Below are 17,447 nucleotides of genomic sequence, written 5' to 3' on the forward strand. Positions count from 1 at the left end.
TTAGAAGGGCAAGGAGACCAGCCAAAAAACAACTTCTTATCAACTCAATGAAGAAAAAACGGTATCAATGGGGTCCGAAATACAAGATCTGGGCGCAAGAACAATGAAGAAAGGTGTTATTCAGTGATGAGACTCATTTCTTCGTACAGGGTCAAAGAAGTCTGCATGTTCGCAGATCTCCAGGTGAGAAACTTTGAAAATCTCACATCAATCAGCTTGTAAAACATCCCTTGAAGAAGATGTTTTAGGTTTTTTCAGCTACTATTACGTCGGAGGCTTACATATCGTAAAAGGTATGATGCGAGGACGACAGTACATCGAAGTTTTGCAGAGAAGAGTCGTTCCAGAATTGAAAAAGAGATTTCCAGATTGATCTGGCATTTTTCAGCAAGATCTGGCTCTGTGCCACACTTCGAAACCTGATAAGAATTTTATGACTACAACGAGAATAAAGGTGCTGGACTGGCCTGGAAACTCTTCGGACTTAAATCCTATTGAAAAAATCCTTGGGCGATTTGTAAAGAAAGACTTCGAGGAAAAGACTGTACTACAAAAGATAAGCTAATTGAGGCCATAATTAAGGTGTGGTACCGTGATCCAAAAATTAGTAAAGATTGCAGTCAACTTGTGGACTCGATGACAAAGCGGATTAATGATCTTCTGAAAAATAAAGGCAGTCATATCATGAATTAATTTGTGAGTAATTTTTGGATTCTCAGAAATAAAATGCAAAAACATGAAAAAATCGTAATTTTCCGTCTTGTTTCAATTAATTTGCACAAGGGTGTATTGATTGGTTTTAGTTAGGATAACAGCAAGATTTACTTCTTTGTATTGAAGTAAATATCAAATACCATTTCTCTGTATAACTTTTACAATTTTCTCCGGATTTTTTTGTATTAATGTATTACACAAGTAATAAACTGACCACTTAATCATATTCGTGATATCCGCATGTTTTCATCCTTACTTCTGTTACTTTGTATTTTCTAGGGGTTAGTGATTATAAATGTTGTACTTTATCTTTGTATTAGTAATACTCTAATGTATCATGTGACGTTGAGTAGCTTGATCGTTGCAAAGCACATATATACACAAAGGGCTATTTGTAATGCGCCCACCATTGATATCAAAACCCGAGGTTTAGAGTTATATAATTTCTCAGACTTACTGTTGAGTCGCCGGGGGGGGATACCCTTTGGGCTGTTTGCGATTATCTATCGAAGGAAGTCAAACCTCGGACTTTGGTGTTGTAAATTGGTAAAATCACCATTGACCCATAATGAGTGATGGACAGTTTCTGATACTATCTATGGCGTTGAGTACCTTGTACCCAGTTGCATTTTATAACGCTAAATAATTAGACCTTATCTGTTTTTTTGTTTCGTATTACAATTCATTTCATGATGTATTTGTCTATTGAGAGCTAAATGGCTTTTTTTACATGTTTGTCACGTAAGAGATGTTTCGGTATCAAAATATGATTGCACAAATTTTCAGCTCATTAAACAATTGTGTATAGCATTAAAACAAATAAATTCACGAAAAATGTCAAGGATTTCAAATAGATTCTTAGTCCTTCTCTACTGGGCTGTCATATCAACAGTTGAGTAACATATATTATCTAATTATGAGAACTAAATATTTTTACCTCTTTCATTTATTGTACTTTGTGTCTTTTGTTAGAAATTTACTTAACGCTAATGTTTAGCTCTACGCTAACACATAACATTCTTAAAATAAGATTTATAGCCTCACTCCGTTTTTAATCCGAGTTATCGTGGCTTTACATTGACAATGCTAGATGGAATTATTATTTTTTCTTTTCTCTTTTTCCATTTTCCAATGGAATAAGCCCTTCAGCTCGGACAGACTGACTGCACACAACACGTCATATCACCATGCCAACCAAACCGAGTTTAACGCAATTGCATAGCTATTAGCGTGGTGTTAGTTTCTCGTTACTAAATCAGTTACCAACAAAATTATTGACTTCTTAAATTATTTAAATTAAAAAAGAACAACCTTTAAAGACTCGTGCATAAATGTATTAATATCTCGTAGATTTAACAATTTCCCAAGCAAAATTCATCACAGACTACAAACAATATCATTCATCGAACGATTTTTATTGTTAAATAAAACAGCTTCTGCATATACATATATCGTAATATTACTTTGAATATAATTCAATAGGTGGAGGTATGCATGTGTCGACATGTAAGTGTGTTTGAATCCATCACCCACAGTTGGTGGGCTGGATTACTGTAATTTTGGGGTTTGATAATTAGAAACTGGCTACCAATATGTATTACACAGTTGTTTCAAGGGTTGTGCCTGAGAAAGGGACTCGGAACTAAAACAATTTTCCTTCTTTTTTATATACTTTTAATCTTGAATTTGAGAAAACAAGTACGAATCATTTAAATAGATAAATTACGACCTTCCACAAAGCAAGTGACGCAATTATCATCTAATGACGTCATTAAGTATTTAACGAAGTAATGAAGGAAGGGAAACGTTGCCTAGCATTGTCCTTTATATAATTAGTATATATAAAACTACATATAGTTGTGAATGTAAGTGTATATTTTTATGTGTTATATAAAACGTTGTTGCATCAAAACAAAAACACTACACACCAATACCCAGGATTCTAGGATTCTATCAAAGCAAATAAGGCCCGGCATGGCCAAGCGTGTTAAGGCGTGCGACTCGTAATCTGAGGGTCGCGGGTTCGCATCTCCGTCGCGTCAAACATGTTCGCCCTTTCAGCCGTGGGGGCGTTATAATGTGACAGTCAATCCCACTATTCGTAAGTAAAAGAGTAGCCCAAGAGTTGACGGTGGGTGGTGATGACTAGCTGCCTTCCCTCTAGTCTTACACTGCTAAATTAGGTACAGCTTGCGCAGATAGCCCTCGTGTATCTTTGCGCAAAATTCAAAAACAAACTATCTAACAAATGGACAAATAAACATGCTATAAAAATATCGTTTTAATAAAATTAGTATATGTCACAAATATAATATTACCAATTATATATATTATAACAGTGTTATAACGCTGTAAGTGTTATATAACACTTGGACATAGAAGAATATCCTCGAACTTTCTGTTGTTATTTCATGTACTAGGAATTGCCGACATAAATATGAAATTTTTATTGTTGTGTCTTCAACAGACTCTGCAAAGACATTTGAGTCCATAATGACGTAATAGCATGTTTAGAATGTGAATTTGAGGGCTGATGACAGCGCAGACAGCCCTCGAGTAGCTTTGCGCGAAATTGAAAAAAACAAAGCAAATAATTGCTTTTGTTTTAATAAGGTACGAGAAAATATAACGAATATAAAAATAAGATATGTAATGTATGATTATAAAGGTCATATACGTTGAATGTCATTATCAAGTTCTGATATAAGGGTAGCTAATCTACAGCTGTCGGATATAAATACTGAGGTCAACCTTTCATTCGACTCACGGCATGCCAATGAGTTATACCAGTTTTCAGGACTTACCCTGTTTCTCAGTATACCTTATACCAAATATATAATACATTCATTGATTATAAAAAAAAACAAACTGTTCTTCTTCTTTAAATGTTTATAGCTCATATTTATTTGTTGTGTTTTAAGTAGCTTTGCAATATTTTAAAATAGCTAATAGTGCTAATTATAAGTATTCTCTATATCCTGAATAAATATAGGTTCGCTCTGGCTAGTAAAACAGAGCTAAAACACAAGGCATGGAAAGTGCAGTTAACAGATATTAACCGAGGATGGGTAACTGCGAACCATAAGACCCGTTAAACACGATAATGACGTGTGTTCCCTGCAGAAAATAAACGATTTAAAGTTAAATCCATATCGCGTGTTTTGTTTCAATCTGGTATGCGATTATACTGTTTTGTCAAAGTGTGGTATGTGATATTGGCTATTGTGATCGGATAGACGCCTTGTACGACGCATGGTATAACAAGTAGGTGAAGTACCTTTTAAGGTTCATATACGTACGGCCATCCATTCCAATTACAACAACTGATGAGAAAGAGGGTAGCCAGTCAGCAGTACCCACCGAATACGCGGTGACGTTTAACGGAATAATGAGACTGATTTTAATGGTTATAAAGTCCCCTCTGCGGAGGGTGCTCACACTATATCAAAGTTTCGAATATTAGACAATGCAATGTACCGCCTCACAAGGAAGTAAGTTTGTCTGTTTGTTTTTAAATTTTGCGCAAAGCTACACGAGGGATATCTGCGCTAGCCGTCCCTAATTTAGAAGTGTAAGACTAGAGGGAAGGCAACTAGTCATCACTACCCACCGCCAACTCTTGGTTACTCTTTTAGTAACGAATACTGGGATTGAACGTTACATTATAACTCCCCCACGGCTGAAAGAGCGAGCATGTTTGGTGTGACGGGATTCGAACCTATGACCCTTGGATTACGAGTCAATTGCCCTAACCATCTGGCCAAAGAAAGAATAACCGAATTGTTTGAAATGTATGAAGTGAAATCTTTCTTTTGCCGCTAGGTGGTGTACTTTTGTTTTCAAAATTAATTGAAAAAGAAATTATTAGTCGTAATTAAAACTACAATTTGTTGAGCAATAAGTGATGTTACAATATTACATGAAGGCAGTTTTACTACAATCAGTTATTTAACCAGTTAGTACCCCGCTGGTACAGCGGTAAGTCTACGAATTTACAACGCTAAAATCAGGGACTCGATTCTCCTCGAAGGACTCACAAGATAGCTCAATGTGGCTCTGCTATAAGAAAACACAAAGGCTTAAGCAATTAGTAACCATAAATTAGCTTGGGGGGTCTAACATTACCATTTATACCCTCAAAATCATACCTCTCATATTAATTAGGGTACGTCTACTGAGTCAAAAGACTCATTAAGCTCATGGTTTTTTTTTTTGAGGTTATCTAACTATCAATGTAAAATATGTAGTTTTAGGCTCACCTAATCCAATACTAATGGACATCCGAAGCCTAACTAATCCACTACTAACTGATATCTTAAGCCTACCTAATCCAGTACTAACTGATTGCTTAAGTCTACCTAATCCAGTACTGACTGATATCGACTGATATCGAAACGCTCCCAATATTCCAAGTAATATAGGTATCTTACCTTTGGTAACGAATATTACCGATATTAAAAATAAGTAATTAATGTCTTGTCAATATCTTAATAAGCTTCCAAGTATTTTAATTAATGTTATTATCTTATATTTACAAGCTACAGTTTTAACATTTTAATGGAGGCTCGCTAGGTGGAGTTTTAACGTCGTGTGACGACTATGATATATTTAAAAGTGTGAGCACCATTATATACACCCCAACTAGTAGTAAGTTGTTAATAAATCATTAGGCTTATTTTAGTTGATTCGGTCCAGTAGATTCTGTAATTCTGTGTCAATAAAGTACTGTAGAAGTGGATTTATTTTGCATACAAGTATTTAGTGTTATTTATTTGTGAATTTTGGTCTATCATATGGTTATTGTTAGCTATGTAAAAGAGCAGTAAATCTGTAGAAATTTCAAAGAAATAAATAAACTGATTTCCTTTCATTTTGACAGAATGATAAAAAATAACCCATCCAATGAAAAAAAGACAGTTACAACAGTTCTATGCGTGTTAACCAATCGCCACTGTTCCGTCCATGTATGGTATCTCCAACTTACTGCTGTTAACGAATCATCATCCATTACTCCAAAACTTACCTTGATGTAGTACTGATTGTCAACCTTCTACTCTAGCTAATCTAACAAGCTTCTGTTTGTTCATGATTGCACGTTTTGATTCAATAAGCATTTTAATGTTTGTTGTCTGATGATTACGTATTGCAACACTCTGAAGTATGATCAGTTTGTTTGTTTGTTTTTTGGAATTTCGCACAAAGCTACTCGAGGGCTATCTGTGCTAGCCGTCCCTAATTTAGCAGTGTAAGACTAGAGGGAAGGCAGCTAGTCATTACCACCCACCGCCAACTCTTGGGCTACTCTTATACCAACGAAAAGTGGGATTGACCGTCACATTATAACGCCCCACGGCTGGGAGGGCGAGCATGTTTAGCGCGACGCAGGCGCGAACCTGCGACCCTCGGAATACGAGTCGCGCGCCCTACGCGCTTGGCCATGCAGTATGATCAGAAGCAGGGCTTTTGTTGTTTGTAAAATGTTCGGCAAAGATACACAAGATCCTATGATCAGGAGCAGGGTTTTTGTTCTGTGTAAAATGTTCGGCAAAGATACACAAGATCCTATGATCAGGAGCAGGGCTTTTGTTCTTTGTAAAATGTTCGGCAAAGATACACAAGATCCTATGATCAGGAGCAGGGCTTTTGTTCTTTGTAAAATGTTCGGCAAATTTACACGAGATCCTTCTGTATATATATACATTTGTTCATAATTATAATAATATAACAGGCCCGGCATAGCCAGGTGGGTCAAGGCATTCGACTCGTAATCCGAGGGTCGCGGGTTCGAATCCCGGTCGCACCAAACATGTTAGCCCTTTCAGCCGTGGGGAGTTGTTATGTGAGGGTCAATCCAACTATTCGTTGGTAAAAGAGTAGCCCAATAGTTGGCGGTGGAAGGTCATGGCTAGCTGCCTTCCCTCTGGTCTTACACTGCTAAATTAGGGACGGCTATCGCTGATAGCCCTCGTATCAGCGATGCGCGAAATTAAAAAACAAACAAACAATAATAATATTACACAATATTATTATCTAATGCTTTAATATATTTAAAGCCTAGCGTGACCTGGTTGTTAGGGCAACGGATTTGTAGCGGGATCGAAACCTTTGCAAAATATCATCGTCCTTTAAACCTTGTGGACTTAATAATGTGACGGTTAATTCTTCTATTCACTGGTAAATGAGCGTCCCCTAGAGTTTGGCAGAGGGTGTTTTTGACTAGCTGCCTTCCCTCTGATATATCATTTCAGAATTAGAGCAACTTTAACAGAAAAAAATGACAATTTTTTAGGCTATCATTATATATATGCTCATTGTAGGGCTTTATTTTTATTAAGTAATAGCTATACCTCAAAGTAACTTTATAGTGTTAAAGATTTCAGTGTTATGTTTGTGTATCATGTTTTGTAGATCATGTCTTATTTTACAGTCTTCGTGTTAGATTTAAATATGTAAATGTATGAATATGGGATAGGAAAATCGAAACGTGTAATCAAAAAATGTGTTAATATTATAATCACTGCTGTATTATAAAAAGGATGGGCTTTACTTAGAACATGTAAAGATAAGATGGTTAACAACATCAAACTGTGTTTGTTTGTGTCGTTGTTGTTGTTTTTGACACATGTGTCGCAGCGAATGATTCTTTCTCTTTTCGTGTAAGATAAAATGAATTAGTTATTTAATTGCCCCTCCCCCGCTAGTACAGCGGTATGTCTCCGGATTTACAACGCTAAAATCAGGGGTTCGATTCCCCTCGGTGGGCTGAGCAGATAGCCCTATGTGGCTTTGCTATAAGAAAAACACAAACAGTTATTTAATTGTAGAAAAGTATTTCTTCTATAGACGTTATGATTACAAATAAAACCACTATTAACTGTATATATATATATACCAAGATTGCAGTGGAAATAAATATACAGTTGTTTAGTTTGTTCTCTAAACTCAAATTATTAAGCTAAAACAAACAATAATATAGACGAGTTCAGTTTTTTTCGTAATAATATAAAACGTATCAACTATATAGCTACTTCTGACACACCTGTGTAAGTGTATTTATATATATATACACTCTTCAAAAAAAGAAACGCAAAAGGGATATTTTTTTTAGTTTAAAGAGAAATATATGTAATAACGTAACAAGCTCAGAGTATGTGATGTTACACGTGTTAAGGCACTGATTGTCAGACCAAAATGACAATAAAAGTTGTGCACTTTGAAAACGGAGGAAAACATCGGATTTTTCACCAAAACGCATTCGTGTCCAATAAATTTGTTTGAGAGATCTGCATGTTCTGCAAGTGCAACATGTGCAAAATCCCTATAAAAGTGAAGGGTTCTCGGTTTTCATAGCTCAGTGTTAAGCCACCGACACGCAATACAGTTACGCCAAGACTGACTGAAGCACGACGCAACAACGCCATTGGTTGCTTGGAAGCAGGCGAATCTCAATCAGATGTTGCCAGAGCTGTGAATGTCCACCCAAGCACCATCACAAGGCTATGGAATGGTCACCAACAACATGGATCAACTTGTGACCGTCCACGATCTGGCAGACTTCGTGTGACCACGCCCGCACAAGATCGCTACATCCGGTTACGTCACCTTCGGGATAGAACCACCACTACGACGTCTACTGCCTCAACCATACCAGGGCTGCGTAGGATTTCGATCAGACCGTACGCAACCGTCTACGAGATTCTTAGGCCCCATGTGAAATCCATCATGGTGAACGTCAACGACGTTTCTCAACATGACAACGCCCGTCCTCACACAGCCCGATTCACCACTGTCTTCTTGAGACACCACAACATCAACGTTCTTCCCTGGCCCTCCAGATCACCAGATTAAAACCCCATCGAACATCTTTAGGACGAGTTGGACCGACGTCTGCGACGGCAACAACCTCAACCGCAGACTCTACCTCAGCTTGCAGCAGCTTTGTAGGCTGAGTGGACAGCCATTCCACAGGATGTGATTCGTCATCTCATCGCTTCCATGGGCAGGAGATGCCAAGCAATTATTGATGCTCACGGGGTGCATACTCGTTATTGACGTTGAGTGACGTTAAACTTTATCTAGTGAGCGTGGACTTCGCCTTTGCAGACTTTGGATGTTCAGCAGTGAATGTGCAAAGTTTCACACATTGCGCTAGCAATCCCTAACTTTGTAGTATAATACTAGAGGGACGGCAACTAGTTACCACCACCCACCGCCAACTCTTCGGTTACTCTTTTTCCAACGAATAGTGGGATTAACTGTCACATTATAACGCTCCCACAGCTGAAAGGTCGAGCATGTTTGGTGTGAAGGGGATTCAAAACCGCGACCCTCTGATTACGAGTTGAGTGCCTTATCCATCTGGCCGTAAAATTTATTATTTAAAATGTTTTAAGCACGATACAGCTTCTTACAAATAGGCACTGGTACTTACTCTCACGTTAATGTATGTTTAAATGTTTGTTATCTTACCGTCGTCGAGTTAAAAACCAGCAGGTAGCTCATAAACAGCGAATAAAAAATTCGACTACATGACTAAAAAAATATCAAAACATGTCAAAAATCTTCCTATTCACCAGCATTCATTCAGCTTTAAGAGTAGTTTAGTAAAGCTAGTCGTGGTCTTTGGAACAGCGAGTGCAGTTGCGAATCGGAAGGTTCAAGGTTTAAGCCGCGATACTTTGCTGAACACGATTCGCACGTCCAGTATTGGGACGTAATAGCATCGATTGTCGTTATTTCTACTCGGCTAAAGCAAATAACCACGTTGATGACAAGTGCATTAGCTGGAATTTATTTGTGTAATGTTTACGGAACGATATGATGTGTTTCTCGTATGCTTAACCCGAATTGAGACTGCTAACCTGAAAAAACCGTCAGTCAACTGCCAAAAGTAAAAAAGAAACAGTAACGTTGAATTATTCAAAATTTTTTATCCTTGTTTGCTGTCTGCTAATAACTTTGGTTTTAGTTTTGGTTTCACCTACAAAAGGTTCAAGCAGGGAAACTTGTGTATATTTTCCAGCGCCTGACCAATGGAAGTGTGAGTTTCTTGTGTTTCTCCTGTTCTTTCTCCTCTTCTCTATCAAATTCTAAAGGACAATAATTGATGGTTCCCGCCGCTTTGTTCTGTTTGCCGAATGTGTTTTTAGCTGTTTTATTTACCCTGATTTTCTGAGTTCTTTTCTTGGGTCAGCCGGAGTATATAATTTTTTTTCTTCTTCTATGCATACATATCTATACAATTTGTAAACTACTAGGACTCTCATCATCCAAGTTACTGTCAGGTTTTGTTGTATCGTCTGTCTATTGTATCCCTGCTGGTCCGAAGAGTTCTGGAATTTAGCGTAAAGCCTCGTCGACACTAAACGTAATATGCATAGTGTAGTTGAATTATTGTTATAAACGTCTTAGTTTCACTGGGAATTTTTTTATTCATAATCACATTACAGAACAAAGACAAGAAAATAATTCTTTTGAATGCAGCTCTATTTTTTTGGCACTCGACTCGTAATCTGAGGGTCCCAGGTTCGAGTCAATTCCTGTCACATCAAACATGCTTGCCCTTTCAGCCGTAGGGGGCGTTATAATGTGGCGGTCAGTTCCACCATTCGTTGGTAAAAAGAGTAGCCCAAGAGTTGGCGGCGGGTAATGATGATTAGCTGCCTTTCCTCTAGTCTTATACTGCTAAATTAGGGACGGCTAGCGCAGATAGCCCTCGTGTAGCTTTGCGCGAAATTCAAAAAACAAAAACAAACTAATTTTGTTAATTGAAAGAGGGTCTTAAGCATACATGTCATTCAATACTGTGCGCAGTCACCCAAGTGACTGAAAGTTAATTCATATATGTACCAGGTCAACTTCAATGGAGAAGTATAATTAAGGCTGGGCTCTAAATTAATTAATTAATATTCTTGTTTATCCACAATATTCTTTCTTTCTCTTCTGAACAAAGAATGCACAACCCTTTATTAAAAGGTGTTCCGTTACACATGTTCTTTAAGTGTAGTTACGTTCTGGAATGATTTACCTCATCTGATTTGAGATGTTATTTGATTCAAACACTGGTTGGCATGCAGTGGAACCAGCAGAATGATATTTAGGTTATCACAGATACTTGATAAACTGCAAGCAACATGTGACAGCTGTAGTGTTGGAATTGTAGTTTTTCGCTTAAAGAACAACTTTTATTAATCAGTTGAAGTTTAAAAAGAACTTTCAGCAAAACATGTGGATATTTATATTTTAAAACCACAATTTAACGATTGAGCACTTCGGATGAAATAAACGTCAGTCATGACACATTTCGACATCTCTCCATCTTTTCCGATATGTTTAAAATCGTAATTATATTTTTGAGATCTGAAATTAATTGTAAATACCTTTCTGGCTTAAAAAAAAACTTTTATACAGTCGTTCATGGACAAAGTTACTGTAGAGGAAAGTGATTGTAATTGATAATACCATGCACTACATTTGCCACGATCCAATAGATAACACTCAAAATACCACCTCCGTTTTGGCTAAACAGGGTAAAATGCAACAGTTTCTGTTATAAGTAGAATTGTGCTGATTGTGAAATAAGAGTTAGGAGCGAGTGTAATGAGGAATAGTGCTGATTGTGAAATAATATTTAGAAGCGAGTGTAGTGAGGAATATTGCTGATTGTGAAATAATATTTAGAAGCGAGTGTAGTGAGGAATATTGCTGATTGTGAAATAATATTTAGAAGCGAGTGTAGTGAGGAATATTGCTGATTGTGAAATAAGATTTAGAAGCGAGTGTAGCGAGGAATAGTGCTGATTGTGAAATAATATTTAGAAGCGAGTGTAGTGAGGAATATTGCTGATTGTGAAATAATATTTAGAAGCGAGTGTAGTGAGGAATAGTGCTGATTGTGAAATAAGAGTTAGAAGCGAGTGTAGTGAGGAATAGTGCTGATTGTGAAATAATATTTAGAAGCGAGTGTAGTGAGGAATAATGCTGATTGTGAAATAATATTTAGAAGCGAGTGTAGTGAGGAATAGTGCTGATTGTGAAATAAGATTTAGAAGCGAGTGTAGTGAGGAATATTGCTGATTGTGAAATAATATTTAGAAGCGAGTGTAGTGAGGAATATTGCTGATTGTGAAATAAGATTTAGAAGCGAGTGTAGTGAGGAATATTGCTGATTGTGAAATAAGATTTAGAAGCGAGTGTAGTAAGGAATAGTGCTGATTGTGAAATAATATTTAGAAGCGAGTGTGGTGAGGAATATTGCTGATTGTGAAATAATATTTAGAAGCGAGTGTAGTGAGGAATATTGCTGATTGTGAAATAAGATTTAGAAGCAAGTGAAGTGAAGAATATTAAGGGTTTTGAAAATCAAAGTAAATTGATGAAGATTTACAGAAACAAATTAATTAATTGACACAAAATAGTTCATGTCTCCACAAACTCTCTGTAATTTTGAATATGATACTTATTTATAAAATTTATTTTGCCAATAAACTTATAATATTTTTTATTTAGTTGTATAATACTTCACTTTTAACAACTGAGCCATTTTACTGGTAAACTTATTGCAAGTTCCTACTTTACTAAATCCCCTCCTAAGTTGTTCAGTTTTACCAATGGATGATGACGTTTAAAATCTCTGTTTCAAAACCCCTAGTGAGCAGAGCAAAAATAATCCATTGTGTACGTTTGTGTTTAACAACAGCTAATATAAGTTATTAAGTATAAGGGATACGACTTATACGATATATTATGCCACAGAAAACTTACAGGGAATTTCAATTTAACCACAGCGTTATTAATAGTTTTTGAATTAGATGCTTATAGATGTGAGTGGTAGAGATTTTAATTAATTGATTTTAGGGAATATATGTACTTCACAGCCTAGTTTTGCAGAACAACTAACAATATTCTTTAGCTGTTAAAAAAAAAGAAAACAAATTTGTTGATAGAGGATATGGCTAAGATCGAATAAACAGCGACTGTTCGAAGAAAGTACTCGATGCTTGAGAGATAACAAAAACACAAAACAAGAAAACTACCTTACAGAATTCTCTCAACAACACTGTTCGTATAAGCTGTACTTTGCGTGCCTAACAGAACAGAGCCCAACCAATGAAGTTTCAGATCGATTTTACTTTTGATGTCAGTTAAACACCAACAAGTTTCTTCCATAGCGACAAGTGAATAAAAAATTCACAAACTGCGTCACAACAAACATAACGGAATTTTTTTAAAAAAAACATCATGGATAGGATATATAAAAAAAGATTTTGTGATGCCAATGAAAATATATGTAAGTTGAGCCTCCTGAGGAATGTGCTTTTTATAGAGTTGTATACAATATTTATGTTTATGCTAAATTGTTTAGTTTGGCATAAATCTACATGATGACTATCTGCTCTAACCGTCATTAATTTTAAAGTGGAAAACTGGATGAATTATAGTTAGTAAACAACACTCACCACCAACTTTTCGGTTGTTCCTTACCAACGAATAGATGGATTAACCGTCATATTATAATGCCCTCATGGCTAAAACAATGAGTATATTCGGGGAAAGGTTTCGAACTCACGGTCCAGAGACAGTGAGTGAAGTGTGTCATTCATTATACCAATACGTATGTATACCCATCAATAACAACAAAATAACAAAATCAAAATATGGTGAATATATTAACTTCAACTATAAGTCCGATTGTAAGGCCCAGTGCTCAGCGAGCCTGGTTATACCATTGAAGTTTCATGGGTTCAGTCCCACTGCTGCCAACGAAAACTAAAACCGTTTGTGTTCTGCGCGTTAAGAACGTGTTACAACAGTGAATGTCAAATTCGGTGTTAGAAGAGTAGCCCAAGATCTGATGATGGGTGAAGTTGACTGGAATTGATAGTGTTGATAGCCATTGTTTAGCTTCGTGCAAAATCCAACAAACCAAACAAAGAAACGATTTTTTTATACTAAACACTTATTAAATGTAGTGTTGTTGAAGGATGTGCTTGGACTTGTTACGTGTAACTTAATGGCGTACCTTACAAGTATCATAAAGCTTTCATTTGATATAAATAATAGAGAAAAGTTGTTCGAAAACAGCACTGATATATATATATATATATTGATTATAATCAGCTTTAGAAAACGCTGTCTAATCGATGGCAATAATTTGTAGTTAGTAGTAAATTGTAAGAGGATTTTTTATCAATTAATTAGTTTGCATTTTATGCATTAGTAAAACACCTTTTTTTCAAAGGTCACGGCATGGTCAAGTGGTTAGGGCACTCGACTCGTAATTCGAAGGTCGTAGGTTTAAATCCCCGTTATACCAAACATATAGCAATGTTAAAATGTGTTGATCAATCCCATTAGTGTGCTAAAAAAGTAGCCCAAAAGTTGGCGGTGGGTGGTGATGACTAGCTGCCTTCCTTCTAGTCTTACACTGCTAAATTAGGGACAGATAGCCATCATGTAGTTTTGCGCAAAAATTCAAAACAAACAAATCTTTGTTTACTTTTTTTATTAATTAACTTCTATTTGTCAAAGGAGGTTTTAAAATAATGCGTCTCCTACTTTCTTGCTCACATTACGTCCAACGCTCCTACATTAAATATAATTTTTAACCTAAATAAGAATAGTATAATAAACAGTAAATAATGTTCTAACCCAGATTGTAAGATTATTGTGTCTTATCAAAATACGGGTCTACGAGACTCTCAGTATAACTCTTAACGAGTGTTAGAGTATTGAAGATTTTTCCAAAATCACATGAAAGTTCTTATAGCGTAACAGAACAAAGGAGTATTCGTTAGATTTTGAATAATTTTATTAATGAAATAACACTACTTTTTATAATAGCTGATGAAACGACTGCTTGTTTACAATGATTAACGAAACGACATCACTCCTTTATAAAGGTTACGCAGGTCTGGCAGCGCATCGGTGTACCCAAACTTAATGATTGTGTACACAAATAAGTCGTCGTATGTACCTTTATCGACGTTTCTAAACACATGACGCATAATTCATCGTCATTTAATAAGCTAGGTCTTTTAAGAAGAACTTTATCTCTCTAATCAAATATGCTTTTATGTCAGCTGTTAATCAGACATTGCTAAAGGCGTTTTATGACTATATCAGATGGAGTCACTCATTAAACCGTTTGATAAGTGACATTTGTTAGAGTTAGTTACTACACTAGACGTACAGAGCAAGTTTTATTTCCTTCCTAATACACTAAGCTCCAACACACACCTTGCCCCGTGGTATTCCAGAAGTCATTAAAATAACCTTTCAGCTAATGATGTTATATACAGTTCGAAATTTGTTTTATAAAGTGTATATACTGTTTAACGACAATTTTAAGCTTCTAGAAGTGAAACAACAGAAACAGGAAATTAAGACAACCATCATTAGCTTATTCTTTTGACATCCATGAACACTGTTAATCCTTAAAACTAAACTCTAGAGTTTGTGACGAGAAAGATATGCAATCGAAACTGAAAACTACGTCGTTATAACCAGAATTTCATGTGATAGAAGTAAACAGAATATTTGGTGAACAGTAGGCTTTCCGTTATTTCTGTGGAGCAAAATACACTCCATGTTGAAACACATAGCGGATTTGAAAAGCAGTTTAATAAATAATAGGTACAGACGAAACTGTGCTTCCTTATGTTGGATACTTTGAGGGTTAACACAGCCTTGCAATATTACATCAAACAGCGAATACAGAAGTAACTTACTGTAGAAGATACAGTTCAAAAGGACCTTGAACAAGCGATATTTACGACAATTTCCGTGAAGTTCCCTTTTCCATAACGAACGTGATAGCTAGGCTTTTCAATCTGTCGTTTCTCTAGGGAAACAACGACTGCTGTGTGAGTTCCATACAACTCTAACGGTAAACAGCTTTGGGATATACATTAATAGTAGGTGCTTCCCAAAGCAAGTAAAACACTACAGTAAAACAACCCATGATTTATTTCGTTCAAGTGTGTGTATGATCATGAACATTGGCTCAACGTTGCGTTTAATTAGTTCTATTTGTGATTAGTAAGGCTAAATATAAAGCATACATTTATAACAGATATACATAAGCGTTTCTTGATCTCTTCTAACACTAAAAAAATCATGAAACTTATTCAAGCACAATTCTAATACATAGATATACACACTAGTTATCCTGTTTCTTTTTCGCCGGTTTTAAAAAATACAATCTGGGCCCGACATGGCCAAGCGTGTTAAGGCGTGCGACTGGTAATCTGAGGGTCACGGGTTCGCATCCCGGCCGCACCAAACATGCTCGCCCTTTCACCCGTGGGGGCGTTATAATGTGACGGTAAGTCCCACTATTCGTTTGTAAAAGAGTAGCCCAAGAGTTGGCGGTGGGTGGTGATGACTAGCTGCCTTCCTTCTAGTCTTACATTGCTAAATTAGGGACGGCTAGCACAGATAGTCCTCGAGTAGCTTTGTGCGAAATTCCAAAACAAAAAATACAATCTATCAACTAAGTGTAACGGGAATTTTTTTTGTACTTTATTTTACAATAATCATTCAGTTTCGTATATGTAATAACTGATTAATTAATATATTTAAGTTTATTCACGTGATTCGATGAAAGTGGCTGTTAACTATTTAGTTTCCTTTGTTTGAATTTTTAAATTATTGGGTATATGTTTAATATTCAAAGTCCTTAAAATGCTCCCCATAGTTTTATTAGTATATTCTCAGAATCGCTATTTTTTTATCTGAAAGCCACATATTGTGCTGTAATGAATTCACGTAAAAGCGACTTCTCAATGTTAAAAAAAACAATAGCTTCTTCACTACAAATTTCCAGTACACACTGAAAGTCGATGTAGCCCTCGTGAGGCTTTGTGCGAAATTAAAAAACAAATAAGTCGATGCTTTATATATATATGTATCATGTTTTGATTTCGTAACTCAATGATATTACAATAAACAAATGTAGTCTTAATTTTACAATCGAAACTAATTTGCATTCTCGAATGAGCTTCAATCATTTTAATATGTAGAACAACCAGTTTCGACTGTCATGTATATTATGGAAACTGTTTTCTTTTAGCGTGAAGTTATTTGCATTATGTTCACCGCGGGTTTAAATCCTTCGGAAATTGTATCACATACGTGTTTTTCTGCTTAAATACGTGATGCGAGACTTCAGTAGCGTATTCCTAACTAAACACTGATTCGGTTGCTTATTATTTGTTGATTTTATGAAATTCAATATTTTTTAGTAAGTAGATTAGAATAACATTATTGAAAATCACAGATTTATCCATTAGTTAACTTAGTCACGGCCAGGTGATTAAGGCATTCAAATCGTAATACGAAGGTCGCGGTTTGGAATCCCTGTCGCACTAAACATGCTCGCTCTCTCAGCCATGGGGACGTTATAACGTGACGATCATTCCCACTATTCGTTGTTAAAAGAGCAGCCCAAGAGTTAGCTGCAGGTGGTGATGACTAGCTGCCTTCTCTCTAGTCTTACACAGCTGAATTAGGGACGGCTAACGCAGATAGCCCTCGTCTAGCTTTGTGCGAAATTCAAATGAACAAACAAACAAATTCAGCCACACTTTCTGCTCTTAGAAAGTAAAATTTTTCTTTGGTCACTTCTGACCCTTGTTCATAATTATTTTGAAGCATCTCTTCTTCAAAATGTACAAGTCTATACTGTTTCATCGTATATCGTTTTAGTATCTACTAAACGTTGATATCTTGAA

At 36.2% G+C, this 17,447-nt stretch overlaps 1 protein-coding gene across 2 annotated transcripts in view; it reads right to left on the reverse strand.

Moving 5' to 3' along the window:
- LOC143249697 (regulator of G-protein signaling 7-binding protein A-like) overlaps positions 1–17,447 on the reverse strand; it is a 103,028-nt gene that overhangs the window by 46,217 nt on the left and 39,364 nt on the right. The gene's annotated exons all lie outside the window — the stretch shown is intronic.

The sequence above is a fragment of the Tachypleus tridentatus genome, chromosome 4 (assembly GCF_004210375.1).
Source record: "Tachypleus tridentatus isolate NWPU-2018 chromosome 4, ASM421037v1, whole genome shotgun sequence".
NCBI lineage: Eukaryota > Metazoa > Arthropoda > Merostomata > Xiphosura > Limulidae > Tachypleus > Tachypleus tridentatus.